The 17,295-nt window shown below is 34.3% G+C and overlaps 1 protein-coding gene across 14 annotated transcripts in view; it reads left to right on the forward strand.

The window, feature by feature from the left end:
* RALYL (RALY RNA binding protein like) overlaps positions 1-17,295 on the forward strand; it is a 712,238-nt gene that overhangs the window by 110,365 nt on the left and 584,578 nt on the right. The window lies entirely within an intron of this gene.

A 17,295-nucleotide genomic window follows, 5' to 3' on the forward strand; every position in this document is an offset into this window, starting at 1 on the left:
TTTGAATAAAAAAAATGCCACTCATTTATTCATTCTTTCATCCAAGCATGTAATCAGTATTTATTAAGCATATAATATTTGCTCATGTGAAAATTGAATCAGAGAGCTTTTGTTTCAGAGTAAATTGTTTTCATTTAAAAATTCTTAACATGGAGTAATAAAAGAATCATACCTCTAGCTCTTAGAGAATCCTTCTTTTAATAATTCATCTAGTCATTCAACTGATATTTATTCAGCAACAGATGCCCATTTACATAAAATAAGAAACACTATGTTCACAAATTGAGAGAGGTGAAACATATGCAGTTATTTAGAAAATGTGAATAAGCTTTAATTTAGTGGAATATACAGGGGATAATTAGAAAAAAACTATGGATTTAATTGTGTCAAGTTTTTGAGGAAAGGTAATAGAAATTGCATGAGAAACAAGCAAATAAAAAATCACATGTTTTCCAACTTCCTTGAATTGTATCTATTTATTTTCTTTCTTTATAGGTAATTTAGGAGCATAAATTGGACTCATAATGTGTCATTTGTCATATAGTTTATTAAAACGTCTATATTCTACTTTCTAAATCCATTTTCACTCTTACTCCATTAATGGTAAGGAAACCACACTGGCTGATAATTGAATATAATAGTGCTCATTCATTCCATGAAGTATTAGAGTCTCCTTTACTGAATAGTTCAACATCAGTGGGTTGATTTGAGTTGGGAAACTGAAGGTAGAGTAAAATACTAATATGAAATGAAGGAAGTCATTCTACAATCTGTAGGGGAAGAAAAGAGAAGAAGAGCAGGTTGCTTTAGTGTCTTAAGGCAAAGAGATTTTTCAGAAACCAGTAACCTTTTTGAACGGCAAAAATTATTCCAGTGGTGTTCACAGTAAATTTTAGATCTCTGTGACTATGCTTAAGTTAGATTTCTTAAGCAAATATTTTGGCTGGATGAGTTTTTGGGACACTTAAAAATGATAAAAAGAAAATATTCTCTGTAAAGCTAGATTTTTGGTGGGCATACTAGCTAGATTTGTTTTGGAACCATGTTTACTTGTCTAAGTGTTTTCAGACCATTTTCTAAGAAATATAGGTCAATCTTTGGTGTTATAGTAGATATAATGGCATTCCACTTTGACCCTTCTTCAGAACCAGTGCTCCCATCCTTAGTTGCCTAGAGAATCAGCAGTGCCTCACTCAGCTTTAGAAAACTGTTTGGGCCAAGGTTAAACCTCCTTTCAGGGGACAGCTTGTAGCCAGTGACAGGCTGATCCAGGGTTGCAAAGGCCTGGCCCTTTTGCCTTAGTTCAGGACAACTCTGGAGAAACTACCACTGCTTGACAGTGAAGATCATTGGGAATGGCCACTTGGCCAAAGAATGTGAGCTTCAGGATATTGGATAAAGGTGAATGACAAAGCCTTCCCATAATTTTAGGAGACTTATTCTACAAATGTAGAATTCTTATCCCGAAGGGAGTGAGTTGAATTACTAGAGTTTTGTATCCTGGTGCTAAAATGAAGATCAAGAAAACTGGGGCAAGACACCATAAATTGCCCTGGGGGAAACTTTTTCTAATCTTAGCTTGTACATCATAATGCATGGAAAGAGACCATTTGAAAGCCTTCTAATTCCTTCCATCTTGAGTCGATGTGGGAAGAATAACAAGTTCTATTACAGTGACTGAACAAGGCTGATATACCTAACTGCCTCAGAAGTAGCAACTGAAGTTTGAGACTACCAATAATTGAGGGACACAGTGGCAGCTACCATGATTTTTTTTTACAAAAAACAAAAAAGTTCTGTGCATTAGAAAGAACGTGAAAACCCTTTTCAGAAATTCCTCTGTGTATTTATACAGAGATTAGACTTGCCTTTCATCCTTTTCTTTTGATTCAGCCTCTTATAGGTACACTTCATTCTGGTCTGTAATGTAATAAATCAATCTAAAACCTACAGGCATCTTTGCTTTAAAACCTCGAGAAATGCAAACAAAGAGTCTTCACTGAGGAAGTCAGGGTCTCACTTGAGAGTTAATCTGGATCAAACAGAAAGTTAAAGAGAGTACAAAGTTTTCCTTCCCCTCTCAATTCTAGTTTATGTTTTCAGACTTCATAAATTTTAAAAATGATTTTAAAAATTTTAAAAATTTACAACCATAACCAGATTTTAAAAATGTACAACCATATATGTTTTTAGGGGTAACTTGCTTGGTTAAGTGTCCGACTCTTGATTTCAGATCAGGTCATGATCTCAGGGTTATGAGATAGAGCCCCTTGTCAGACTCCATGCTCAACAGGGAGTCTGCTTGAGATTCTCTTCCTCTTCCTCTCCTCTTCCACTCTTTTATGTGCTCTCTCTCTTTCTGTCTCTAAAATAAACACATCTTTTAAATGAATGTACCACCATATATGTTTTTTAAGTTAAAGTCTTTGATTGCTTAAAGTAGTATTTTAAAAATGACATTCAGAACAAATTTTCCTCTCTCTCACTGTGAAAATTACTCAAGGCCAGAAAGATAGTAGAAAACAAACTTCATATTTTTGGTGACAGTTAAGTTAGAAGGGTTGCCATTCATTTAGAGAGGAAGGAAATAAATGAGGAAGAAAGAGATGAGAGGACTCCCACAGCTGAACATCTCAGAAGGCCAGTTAAATTCACTTTTCAAAGGTACAGGACACATTTGGAGACACAAAACCAGATCTTTTATTTCAATAGGTCAGAATGGGGCGCATTGACTTAAGTTAGTAACTTCCCAGAATAGTTCGTTTCCCACAGAGGGCTGGAATAAATAAAGAAGATACACCCAAGCCATGTTTTTAGGAAGAAATCTGTCTCCATAGTGGAGGAATTAAGGAAGTCCTTGAGTTGTGAAAAAAAAAAATTATTTGCCTATGTCTATTAACTCTTAAGAAGTAAATGCTAATTGAGCCTCCACCCAAAATTCTGGGTCAGAAAAAAATCCCATGTATCTTGACCATAACTGTTCCCTCCTAAACACAAACTGCATATGAATGGATCAGCAAGGAAAAACTCAGAAAACTGCAAGGATGAGTAATCAGCAAAGAATCAACAAATGTCTATGCAAAGATTCTATAAAAAAGAAATGAACGAACAAGGAAATGAATATAAAAGATAGAAAACATAAAGAATTAAATAAATAAATCTGGTCACACAGCAGATACAAATTTTGATCATCTTGCCAAAAATTCAATATCTTATACATCTATGAGCAAGTACCAAAGACAGAGAAGGAAGAGTTCATAGAATGTATGGGAAGATAATTATTATGTCTAAGGTCTTTTAAAATTCTGACACAGTCTTCCATCCCTCCCAGGTATTTTCATGTCTTTGATTTGTAGGATGCTGGCACTTTCTAGGTCTTTTCCTAACATGGTCAATAGAAGTTTTCAGACAGTGGTCAAATGGTCTTCAAAAGGTTTATTTACTGCAGGTGTCTCATCATGCTATCCAGAATAACAAAGCAGTCAATGTACTTTTCAGATAGTTTATACGTGCAGTAAAATTGTAACAACTGCCACTAGCCAAGAGCAATTATACAGAGGCTGATGATGGAATTACCCTGTAGATTTCAGTAATGCATCCAAATTTTAGAGATGTTAAAATGTGAAAAAAAAAATATGACCTAAAATTGGCAGAACATCTTAAAATGAACTTTCAGAACCCAGACAAACATTTGTAATATAAATACATAAAAATGGAGTTAGCATAAATGTATTTGATCACAATCCTCAACTTTGTCCTCTCAACAAAAGATTTTCTGTGGTTCTTAAGATTGATAGTAAAAATCTTGCCAGTGATATACAAAACAAACGCCAATAAATGAATATCAAGAATTGTGACTGTCCTATCACAGAATGTTGAATTAAGGCCAATAACCACAAATTAACATACAATTGTAATGTTAAAGTATATATGACACAATGAAGGTATGGCAATTACAATTATTTTGTCTACAAACAGTGTAGCATAAACATTTATAAAAGCAAGACCTATAGAAGATAGAACTAAATAGAACAGAGTCACTTTATTAGTAGAAAACTTTTAATTTACCTATCTCAGTCAAATGATAAATAAAAATATAGAATATCTAATATAATTAAATAGCTGTATTAAATTTATATTTCTATACTGCTATAGCCTTAAAAGATTAAATATACCTTCTTTTTAATATCAATGGAAAATTAATAGGAATTGACAACATCTGAGATTGTAAGGACAGCCTCAGTCAAAGTAGAAGTAGTGCAGAAGGCATTCTCTAATAACACAATGAAAACAAATTCATAATATGAAGTAATGCATTAACAAGTAAAAGAGTGGCCATTTTGATAATTAAAAAACAAAAAATAGTAAAAACCTCCTATTTGGAAAAGTAATCCTACATAAGACATTGTAGGATTAGAAAATTAACAAAATGGAAATACTTAATATCTGAACTGTTGGAATATGGGCAAGAAACTTGAGACCTATTCACAGACTTCAACATATATATTAGCAAACAATCTATTTTTTTAATAAATTAAGCATCTAACTCATGAAAAAATGGGCTAAAGAAATGCAAGAGGCATTAGTAAAGTTAAAATTGGAAAATAATGGGATGCCTGGGTCGTTAAGGAGTTTAGCGCCTACCTTCGGCCTAGGGTGTGATCCTGGAATCCCAGGATCAAGTCCTCTATCAGGCTCCCTGCATAGAGCCTGCTTCTCACTCTGCCTGTGTCTCTGCCTGTGTCTCTGCCTCTCTCTCTCTCTCTGTGTCTCATGAATAGACAAATAAAATCTTAAAAAAAAAATTGGAAAATAATGAATTGAAAAATCTAAAAGGGGCAGTCAGTTAAGTATCTGACTCTTGATTTCAACTTGGTTGTGATCTCAGGATTGTGAGATTGAACCCTTCATCTGCTCTGTGCTGGGTGTGGAGCATGCTTAAAATTTTCTCACTCCCTCCTCCTCCTATACCGCTTCCCACCACACTCCCTCTCTCTCTCCCTCTATGAAAATCAAAGCAAAACAAACAAGAACAGCAACAAAAAAAAACCTAAAAGAAAAACAATACAATTTCTTGAGAAATCCCAGAGCTAGGTGTTTTGAAAGAAAAAAAACTGGCTCACCCAATTAAGAAAAATGGAAGAAGGAACTATGACCCTAAGTGAATAAATAAATAAATTATGAGAGAAATAACCATACACAAACATAAAAATATTAATAACATATGTATATTATTTATACATACTCACATATTTACATATATTGATATATATTATGCTTTTTATCTATTATAAGTGTTTTCAAGATTTGTAGTCATTATCTTTGCAAATAATGATCAATTAAGTGAAAAATACATCAAGAAAATATAAAAGCTATTATAAACAAAATAATTTAGCAAGTAAAATAAGATTTTCTATTCATAAACAAGATAGTTTAAACAGAATGATAGAAAAGACATCTTTTTTACTCTACTAGTGAAACCAAAATACTATACATAAACCTCTAGAAATGTGCAAGACTTGTATAAAGGTTATTCTGTTGTACTTGGACAATTGAATTTACAAAAGGGGATTGATTATCTGTAAATTTTATTTATTCATGATAGACACAGAGAGAGAGAGATAGAGAGAGAGAGAGAGAGAGGCAGAGACACAGGCAGTGGGAGAAGCAGGCTCCATGTAGGAAGCCTGATTTGGACTTGATCCCGGGACTCCAGGATCATACCCTGGGTCAAAGGCAGGCGCCAAACCACTGAGCCACCCAGGGATCCCCTGATTATCTGTAAATTTACGAAATTCTCATGAGCCCAGTAAAATAATATTGGGAATTGTGTTAGTAACTGAGCACATTATTTTCTAAATTTTAGTATTTCTAAATAATGAAAACAATGATGAGTTAAAAGAAAAAAACTTGAAAGTAAAGAGTAGTGAGGGGAAACTAACCTTACTAGATATTGAGATTCATTAGAAAGCTTCAGTCATCTGAGAAATGTACTCCTATATATACATGCAGAGAGATTGCTGGAATAACAGCAAGAATAAAACAAAGAAATAGAGCAAATACATACAAGAATTTAAAAATGACATTCAAATCTGGTGGATTGTACAATAAAGGGAGTTAGAACAACGTTGTGTCTACAAGGAAGAAAATAAATTTGGAACCATAAGTAGTACCTCAAGCTCTCAACGTTCTAAATTGAGAAAAAATCAAATAATTAAAAGAAAAGAGGCTGGAGAAATATTAGAAGAAAAATGATTACATATACATAAATATGTATATAAAACATGTAAGTGTTACAGGGCTTTTGTAAGTATATTAACAAAACTTGAACCCCAATTTAAAAATAATATGTAAAAGAGTTTTTTAAAAACATGTTTTTAAAAGACATGTTACCATAAGCAAAATGCAATGACAAAAATGACAGACTGTGATGTACATTCCTAAGATACATATAAAGAGCTCTTCCAAGTTAGCAAGAAAAAGATTAAAAACTTAATAGAAAAATAGGCTAAATATATGAACAAACAGTTCACAAAAAATAAATAGCTCTTAGACATATCAAATGGCTTTAAAAATCATCTGGTGTGTGGCCTTAGAGAGGCAAATGCACTCATGTATAACTGGAAAGTAGTTTGGCAGTCCATTATTGAAATTACATGCACACCTAAGAGTTTTCGTATAGATACAGTCATATATGTATAAGAGGATATAGATTAAAATTTATTCACTTAATATTTGGGATAACAAAACACTGTAAACAAACCAAATGTCCTTCAAGAAGAAAATAAACAAAAAAATTAAAAAAAAAGAAGAAAATAAACTATATTCTATCCACACAATCCATCTCAGAATTATATATATATTATCATATATATATAACTAAATAATATATTAAACTCTTAAAAATATATATATATATATTCTTTTCTTTTAAGATTCTCTTAATTTGAGAGAGAAGGAGAGAGCACAAGTAGAGAGAAGAGGCAGAGGGAGAGAGGGAGAAGCAGACTCCCCACTGAGCAGGGAGCCTGATGCAGGGCTCGATCCCAGGGTCCTGGGATCATGATCTGAGTGGAAGGCAGATGCTTAACCGACTGAGATACCCAGGCACCCCTCTATATGTGAAGTCTTATATGTACAAGAGAACAGTGGTTAAATAACTTATATTTGTCCACACTGTGGAATAATAGATGCCTTTAAAAAGAACTAAGGAAGTATGTAGTGATGTGGGGTCATATAGTAAATGATATGCCAAAAGTGTGCTTACCTAGTTTTATAACGTCTGTATAAAACTATAAAAGAGGGAAAGGAGTATATATATACATATTTGTTGGATATGCAAAAATGTATACTTAAATAATTATATGGAAGAGACTGATAACAATGTGCAACTCCTGGGAAGAGGGTTGGTTGTAGGTATGAAGGAGAATCTCATGTTAGGAGATTTTGGAATGAGTGTGTTTTTCGTACCTCCTGAATTTTTTTTTGTTTATTTGTTTTTTAAATTTTTTATTTATTTATGATAGTCACAGAGAGAGAGAGAGAGAGGCAGAGACATAGGCAGAGGTAGAAGCAGGCTCCATGCACTGGGAGCCCGATGTGGGATTCGATCCCGGGTCTCCAGGATCGTGCCCTGGGCCAAAGGCAGGCGTCAAACCGCTGCGCCACCCAGGGATCCCCACCTCCTGAATTTTGAACCATGTCCTTGCCTTACCTTAAGCAAAATAATGATCATTAATTTCAAAGGAATTACATATTGGTCAAACTGGCTGACTTAAAAAAATTAAAATTGGCTGAATTAGCTGCCCAATTTCTTGTTAATTTAAGCCTACTTATGTAGACTGTGTGTATTAAAGTTCAATGAGGATTCTTGTAGCCTCTCTTTGGAATGTAACCCAAGAACATAGAACAGTCCACTAGCTGCATGGTTGATAGCCAATTCTGAATATTTAATCGGGCAGGAAATTGCCTTCATTCTGTGATCCCACTGTCTGGCAATTTTTTTTTTCAGAGTCAAGGACACAAATATTAAAATTATATAGAATATTTCCCTGAATTTAAAATTTAATGAAAATAGTAGGTTGCCTTGATGATAATTCATAAAAGCTGGAGTAAGACTTAGGTTTTAACACAACTGATCCTGTTTTGTCCAATTGCATGACTGAAATACAAGGAATCTTAGTATCTTGTAAAACTATTATTATTTTCAGTTTGGGAAATTGCACATGCCTGTGATTACCTAATGTGTATAAAACATGCGCCCTTCACTTTTTGTTAACTTAGACCCTGATCATCATACATTCAGAAAGCTCTTTAAACTCGTGTTTCTATCATGACTTTACCAAAGACATCTTTACTCTGATTTGCCAGAACTTATTATCTTGCTACTCAGTTTACTCTCAGGCATCTCTGTCCTAAATCTGCTTAAATGCCTGGTTTGCAATTTACATTTATAGTTTATAGAAATTCAGACTAAGAAAGACATGGAAAAGTACTTCTCTTGTTCTCTTCTATAACCATGTTTCATGTACTCCAAGTCATTCATTAGACTTCTTTCAAAAATATTTGTGTCATATCATGCTCAAAATGAGAAAGATAAATTATTTTATTTCCATAAGTTTTATCAAGTTATTATGAATACTTGTGTTAACAAGTTTTTTCACTTGATATAGAAAATTAGGTAGAAAAGTAGGAAAGGTGTTTTTTACTCAATAACACATCTATTCTGGCAAGTATGGTTAGAATAAAAGCAAAATCTTAGTGATTTATTGTTTTGTCCTGTTTGCTTAAACATTGTTAAATTTAACTGTAGTTGTTTTCTGGTGGATCTATTTATATTTTATTTCAGAATGCTCAAATGTTTATTCTCACTCTGTATCCATAAATTTAGTGATTTAAACTCAGCATTTCTCAAGGATTTGAAATTTAAGACACTATCCGTCTTTACATCTAGAATATTTCTCTCTGTTCTGACCAGGTGAAAAACAGGCACAGATCGGGGGCTATTTCAGTAGAAAAAAATAATATATTAAACTCTTTAAAAATAAAACTTAATTTGAAATTACTAGAGAGCTTCATTTGTGTGTGATCATTTGCTAAGCATGATTTTAGTTATGGATCTGATTAATTTTGAGTAGCACACGTTAATTAAAATTTAATAACACTTCATTTAATTAGGTTAGGTATTCTCAAAAGTACTCCAAAGCTAGATTTTATGATTCATAGGAGCAAAAATACCCACTTCTTATTCAACATAATGATCCCATGTTAAATGGAAGATAGAACAGCAGGGATGAAGTACATGTAAATCAGTACCAAATATTATTTTGTGATATTTTAGCTACACATAATCCTTAGCTCCTAAATTAACTCATCTTTCATAAGGTAACCACAGCTAGGAGATTGAAAACACTATGCTAGATGCTAAGGGCAAAGTAAAGATGAATAAAACAGCCTCTGACCTCAAGGATATTAAATCTAGTAGGATTAAACAAAAGGAATTTTATGATTGCACATTAGCATTTCCAAAGTAGGTGCTCGTAGGCTTTGTAATTCAGCAGCTGACTGTAAGGTTTACCATCTTGCTTCCCTGCTATCCTGAGCTTATTGTCCCTTTCCTCATGATGTCAAGACAGCTACCTTGATTCTGGGGTTATGTGCCAGGATCAAGTGGAAGAGGGGAGGAGGAGACATCGCCTGTGCTTCTTTAGCAGTGAGGAAAGCTCTCAAGTCTATTTTTCCTTATTTCATATTGGTTAGAACTGTGCCACGCCTGGTTTGTAAACCGATAACCCACAAAGGGAATGGGTTTGCCCTGACTGACTGGCTTACCGAAGCACGTGGTCTGTAAAGGAGGGTTTCAACTGAACAAAATCAGTCCTCTGCTAGCAAGGAGGCTGAGGAAAGAGGGTAGATTTTGTTTGGGTAACTATCAGTGTGTGCTGTGTTATTGAAAATTTTGGGGGAAAAAGGTGTCATGGTCAGGGCCATGCTTTGTGTCACGGCAAGTGAAATGGAATTTGCCATGGTGGGAAAAGCACGATCTTAGGTTTCATAGGAACTATTTTATGCTTTCCTTTTCTTCTTTCCTTCTTCCTCTTCCTTCTTTCCTTTCTTCTCTGTTTTTTATTCAATCATGATTTAAATTGTTAAGTATTGATACCTGTTACCAATCCTTTCCTTTTTTCCTCCTAAATACCATTTCCTTCCAGGTTCACTTTAGTCTGTTACCATTATTTCTTTTGTAGACAGCTAAAATAGCCACAAAACATGTATACCTGAATCCACCATTAACTCCCTGCAATAGGATTGGCTACGTCCTTTCTAGTTCTAGTGGAAAATGAAGGTGCAAAGGTTTTTCCCAGAAATTATTAAAACTTTAATTTGACAATAGCAGAGCATTAAACCAAGAATGTGGTTGTGTGGAACAGCACAGAGATCTTTTCTGTTGCTTTTAGAATGGGGACCAGCATCCTGAATATGAGCTAAATGTTACCAACCGAATTCTCCACCTACATCTATAACATATGGGCCTCCTCTTCACTCTTTTCTCCAGCCAAAGTAGTTTTCTTTCACTTTCCTTCACATCACTGTGCCACTGGCCATTTGCATATGCTGTTTTCTCTGTCTGCCCTCCTTTCCTAATTATCTTTCAACTCACATCACTCGTAAGTAACATCCTCCTAAAATCTTCATTGACTTCATAATGGTGGCAGACTTCTATCATGTGGTAGGTTTTTTGGTTTTATTTTTGTAGCAATTGTAACACTTACAAGTTCTTTTTTGCACACTACCTTAATTTTCTTTTTACCATGTTACCAGCCATTTGGTCAGGAAGTTTAAGTGTTTTATTTGTTGGTTAAAACCTTGCTGCTTAGCACAATGCCACACATATAGAAAGGTCAGTAAATACTCAGCAATTGAATGGCAATATGGGGACTGATGAGAATAGAGTGATTCAGACAAATATAATCTTTGCCATCAAAATATCTATGGTAAAGGCCAAATTAACAGGGAGGTTTTATGAAGCTAATGCATCAATTTCCTTATCTGTAAAATTTTACATATTTTGACTGAAATGAATGAAAGGTGGTTCATTAATATGTTTCTCCTTATTAAATTCTTTTAGGCTTTTTTTTGTGGGGATAGAATGACCTGCCAACACGTGTTTGTTTTGCTATGGATAAAACATTTACTTAGGAAAGGCCATTAAGAGAGTTAAGTGAATTAAAGTGCTTAGCACACTCTTTGCATTGATACTCAACCAGGAGTTATTCTCTTAGGTGAATTTGAAATACAGTTAACCTTTGAACAACATAGGGGTTAGGATTGCCAACACCCTCCCCCCCATGCAGTCAAAAAACCATGTCTAAATTTGAACTCCCCGCTAGTAGTTAATAGCCTACTATTGACCAGAAGGCTTACGTGTAACACGAACAACATATGTTTTGTATGTTGTATGTATTAAATACTGTATTTTTATAACAAGTTAGGGAAAATGAAATGTTATTAAAATCTTAAGGAAAAGAAAATATATTTGAAATACTGTACTGTGTTCATTGATAAAGTCTATGTATAAGTGGACCTGCACAGTTCAAACTTGTGTTGCTGAAGGGTCATCTGTATACATCTTCATGTGACTGAATCTCAGCCAATTAATGCAGTTGTGTCAAGAGCCTGAACGTAGTGTTTGAGTGGGTATCTTGAAAAAGGCTTATCTCCATTCTACATTTATAGAAAAACTAGATTGGTTCCACTTAGGTATAAAATGGAGTAATTGTATTTATTCATGCTAAATAAGACTGATTCAGCTGGAAAGAATTTCCCATATTTTGTTCTGGTACTCACTGTCTTCATGGTGAATATAGATAGATGTGCAGTTTTTCCAAGAACTGTTGGACTTTTACAAAGGGTCAGATTTTGCCCTTGGTGTGAAGGTAGTTTTAATACATCTATTATTAGAAAGAATCTAAACTGCGTTTATGTTGTGAGTAGCTGACCAAATGTGTAACCTTCTTTCCTGCTGAGAAGAGGGAATGGTTGTTCCTTTTCTTTGTGACGACAAGGCAGAGGGAAGGCTTCCTTAACTTCTTAAGGTTGGTGCAGATACCAGCTGACATGCTCAGAAGGGCTTTGCTGGCTGTCTTTTTAACTTCACATTCCTTTAATCATAGCTAGAAGAGAGGTCTTTTAGGAAGCTTCAATATTTTCCAAATGTAAGTAAGCTTTTATTAGCGGTTTTTGAGTCATTGGTGCATAGAAGCAAAAGCTTAGGAAAGATGGAGCTATTTGAGGTGAAGAAACACATTTTTTTCCCTCACCCTTTTATCACTTAAATATATTAGAATGTGTTCCTGCTAAACTTCCAAGGAAAATGTATCTTTTGAACTGTGATAGTCATGAAAGAGTTTTTCTCAAAAGGTACAAATTCTAAGGTAATTTGTGAAAATGGAGTTCAAATATGTAACTAACTAGTTTTGTTCTCTTTCTTGTTCTACAATTTATTTTTAAATGTATATGTTAAATCCTTGCATTGTACTTAAAATGCATAAATGGTGTCAGTGTATGTACGTTTTTAACTAAAATATTTTTTCCTTTTAAAACATGAGCTGGGTAAATACTTCTCCACAGTCTAATTCCACCATTTGGGATTGAAATTCCGAATATCTACAGTAGTAATGATTTTACAGGAAAGCATACATCTTCATCAGTCAGAATAATGATATCAGATTTATTGTATTTGGCTTAGGTTTTTCATGAAGCAAATAATACCGACTGTTGATCTGTGTTACTAGATTCTTACTATTACTAAACTAGAGTAATATTAAATATGGGTAGATATATCATGGGCATTCTAAACTTGATGTTTCCCTTATGCATTGTTTGTCATTCCACTCTGCCCCTTTCTATTTATATATGTGTGTGTGCATATGTATCTACACATATTAATGTATTTGTGGTATATATGCATTTATGCATTTATGTATATATGTACATGTATGCACACATGCATGTACATAGACACACACAAACCTTACTCAATTTATTTCACTCTAATAAAACAGCATTCCATAGATACTTATAGATTTATATACATATATGCCTTGAGTGTTGGCTGCATAACAGAATTAAATGGAAATACCAATAATATGGACCCTAATATTTATTTGTAGTTGCTTTTGAAGTTAAGATGAAATGGAATCATTTACTCATACATTCAGCAAATGGTTACTTGATATCTGCTGTGTATCAGAACACAAAAACTTTGTTCCAGTGCGTAGGTAGAAAGGCTTCTCCTAATGTTTTTGCGTACTCTGTTTTTGTCTGACTGAAGTGGGAACTGGAGTTAGGAAACTAAAACATGATTTTACGTTTCTGTGGTTCCAACTAAAATTATTAAGAAGCTTTTGTCACGTTCTGCAGTGCCTCTGATTATTGTTTAACTTTTGAACTTCCAGGAGCCAAAGAAAAAGTGTTACCCTGGAGTTTTCCATGAAAGTAATTCTTACTTAGATTTTACGAACTATCATGGCGCCATTTTTCAACTTACTTTTCATTTTTTGAGATGTCTCAGAATATCTACATTTCCTTATGATAAGTCATTTATTAAGGAAGACTATTTTTTGGATGGTGGAGAAAAGATTTTTCTGAGTATAGTAGTAGAAAGAAGAAGGGAAGAAAGACAATCTTAGGGAAAGTAAAGAGGAAATGAAGAGAACTAAAAGCAGAAGGGACTTATGATTTTAATTTCAACAGGTAATGATCTTAGAAGTTATTATTCTGCCCTTATGGCTTTTTTGGGATACATCAGAAAATGAGATCTCAAGGCAAACTTCCATGCTGAAATCTAGAAACAAACTAATCCGGAGAGGCATCTCCAAAATCAGCTTACCTGTAGCAGAAGCCACTGGAGTCAAGAACTGGTTAAGGATCACCCAAGTGGTAATTTTGATGAATTTGCAGAGGGTACAGACTAGCGTGATTGTGAACGCTTTAGGGATACAGACTTTGAGGATATGCCCATAGTGTCATGGGTTTTCCTCCTGAGGAGCTGAAGAAAACCTTGTCAAGGTTCTAGAAGAGTAATCATTGTAAAATATGTCCAGAGCACTCATCATCACAAAGACTTTGTTCTCTATGAGAATAGTCCATCCCAGAGCCTTATTCCAACTGGGAATGGGGGAAGGGGATTTATCCCACTATAGCCTCTTTAATCTTCTTGTGTCACTTGGGTTGGCAGATAACTCTAGAAGACTGAGACTTGATCATATGATTCTAAAATTCTTCCTCTTCTCCATACATTATTTCCATCCCATCCAAACACCCCTCTTCCAGGAACTGACAGGTCAAACAGACAAAAATTCAGTAAGGAATTAGTTGACCTGAGTAACACTATCAATCAACTTGATCTGGTTAGCATTTTTAGAATATACCGTACAACACATCAGAGTACACATTCTTCTCAAGCTCACGTGAATCATTCTCCACCAAAGATCACATTCTGGGCTGGTAAAAGACAGGAGTAAAATGTAGAAAGAAAAAAAATGGTAGAGGAAGAAATTTACTTGGAAATAGTTTTGGCAAGAAGACAATGATAGGAGAAAAGAGAAGAGAAAAGAAAGCTAGGGAAAAAAAAGAAAAACAAATAATTAGAGTTACCTGTTACTGAGCTTTTGCTGTATATGTGCAGGTTCTGTGCCAAACTCATTACATACATTATCTCACTTAATCCTCACATGCTCTGATTTGGGCTTTCATCATAATTTGCAGATAAAGAAACCGAGACTCAGAGAAGGTCATTAATTTGTGACAGAGCCAAGATTCAAAGCCAGAGAGCCTACTTCAACCAAGACTTGGCTTTGTTGATTCTTTAAATATGGAGTTAAGGCTACCTTTTACAAAGTTGTACTAGATGGCTCAATCTAGAATGAATCTATTTATCCATAAACGTTTTACAGGGTACCAGGTGCCTGATAGTGTAGTCCCATAATTTTACCAGCTCTTTTCCCTAATCAGACTCTAGCCTCCCAGACTCCAGCCAACCTTCTTGGCAATCAGCTCTTCCTCTCCTTTGCTATATATCTTGTTTTCCACTGCAGATCAGTGAGGTACTTCAGGAATGTGCTCATCAGTGCCCCCCCCCAGACATCACTCATAATCATTTAATGTAGTGAAAAGGCTATTATAGTAAAGTTGGTGACTCTCTACAAATAGAAGTTACAAGTATCCATTATTCTTGGGAAATGGGACCAGGATTGGAATAGAAGCTAGTTAGAGGAGATGGTTAAAATCAGAAAGCCTTTTACCCTCCAAATTGTGACATAGTATTCCTCATAGCAAAGATATACTGTAGTATATTGCATGATTCTTAAGGGCAAAGACCATAACTTATTCATCTTTGTTTACTCCAACTAGGGATTTTATAAATAGAAGTTGTTTTAATAAATGTTACATGAATTATAATCCCTCATAATCATTTAAGATAGTAAAACATGCCTCAAGTTTTAGGAAAAGCTCATAAATATATCATAAATATATTGCATGCAGATTTAAGTATATTTTATACAAAGGAATACAGTACAGTATTCATGTAACACATAAATAATGTAGCCATATGATATCATAAATTTGGCCCACATCTAACAAGCTAGCCAGAAAAAGCTTTCCATTTTTTTTTATTCCCTTAAATTTAATAGAGTTTGTTAGAAGGTTTTAGATGGCCTAGGTTTCTGAAAAAGGCTGCCTTTGGAACTTTCAATAATACTTTCCTTTATTCTCAACATATGTACCTTAACAAACTCAAAGCCGTTCCATTTCTTGGCCTAGAGCTGAGCTCTTAAAAAAAAATCTGTTTTCCTCTTTCTAATTCAATGCACTGTGTTAAATTGGTAAACCAGCACATTAGTAGGTAAAAGCACTTGAAATGGAGTTCTAAATTAAATGTCTTCAAATAAACCAAATGAGGAAAATCATGGACTGCCTATATGACCACACATACTAAATTTCAGGGATTTATTACTAAGAAGGGGAGTTTCTTTTGTATTCTGATTTCCATCATCCATCATCAAACAAGTGTTTTGTCAGTTAAAATTTTAAACATGCCATCTTGCAACAGATGAGTGCGACAATATGACTCAGTGCAGCAATTATTCTGGTAATCACAGGGTTGGAATACTAGAATGTGTTAAAAGAGACTTGAATGTCACTACAGAAGTTATGTAATCAACGTTTTAAATATTTTCTTTTTGAGTCTCTTGTGTTATATAGTTGGATCATGTAATATAGTTAATAGCATATGTGAAATGATAGAACTGTGATGCAGTGAATTTTGAAGTGTGTATATTTGTGATAGTGTCTGTATTGTGAATGATGATACTTTAATAAACATTTTGAAGTAGAAGTTGTTTCAATACATGCATTATAATCCTTCATTATCATTTAAAATAGTAAAACATGCCACGCAATTTTGGAAAAGCTCATAAATATATTGCATACAAGATTAAATATATTTTGCACAAGTAATGCATTAAAATGTCTATTTCACTAAGTGCTTTAAAATTAGTAGATTGGTGGTTTGGGCTATTTAAGTAGACTGGTTATTTGACTATTGAATATCTTGGCAGTTTTACTGTTGAATCAGTCAAGTGTTTTAATGTTGTATTAAACATTAAGGATATATATATCCTTCCTTCCTTCCTTCCTTCCTTCCTTCCTTCCTTCCTTCCTTCCTCCCTCCCCCCTCCCTCCCTCCCCTCCCTCCCTCTCTCCCTCCCTCTCTCCCTCCCTTCCTTCCTTCCTTCCTTCCTTCCTTCCTTCCTTCCTTCCTTCCTTCCTTCCTTCCTTCCTTCCTTCCTTCCTTCCATTGTGGTTAACATTATTCCATTTGTACTTCAAACAAGATGAACTTTTAGTGGTACTTTGAGCTATTTACTAGTGATCTTTCTTAACTGTTCCTGACTCAGTTTCCTTATGTAGAACCAATTTCATCTAGTTCTTTTGAAGAGTGCTTGAAACATATTAAAATTTCCAATATATTGAGAACCAATTCAGTGGAATTTCATACAAGGATTGTATTCCTTTGGATTTTTTCAAGCCCCTGTTTATTATTTTTTCAGTAAACATTTTATTTACAAAATCATTAATTTTTGGTACAGTATGAGCTTTTTTTTTACATTATTTAGTATTAACCATTATACATTTATTAATGCCTCTCTAGATCCTCCTATCTTTGTACTCGCACAGGTCCATGAAGGTAAACTTAAGCAATATTTCTCATTTGGGGAGACTGCTTATAGC

This window comes from Canis lupus, chromosome 29, assembly GCF_003254725.2.
Source record: "Canis lupus dingo isolate Sandy chromosome 29, ASM325472v2, whole genome shotgun sequence".
NCBI classification, from domain to species: Eukaryota; Metazoa; Chordata; class Mammalia; order Carnivora; family Canidae; genus Canis; species Canis lupus.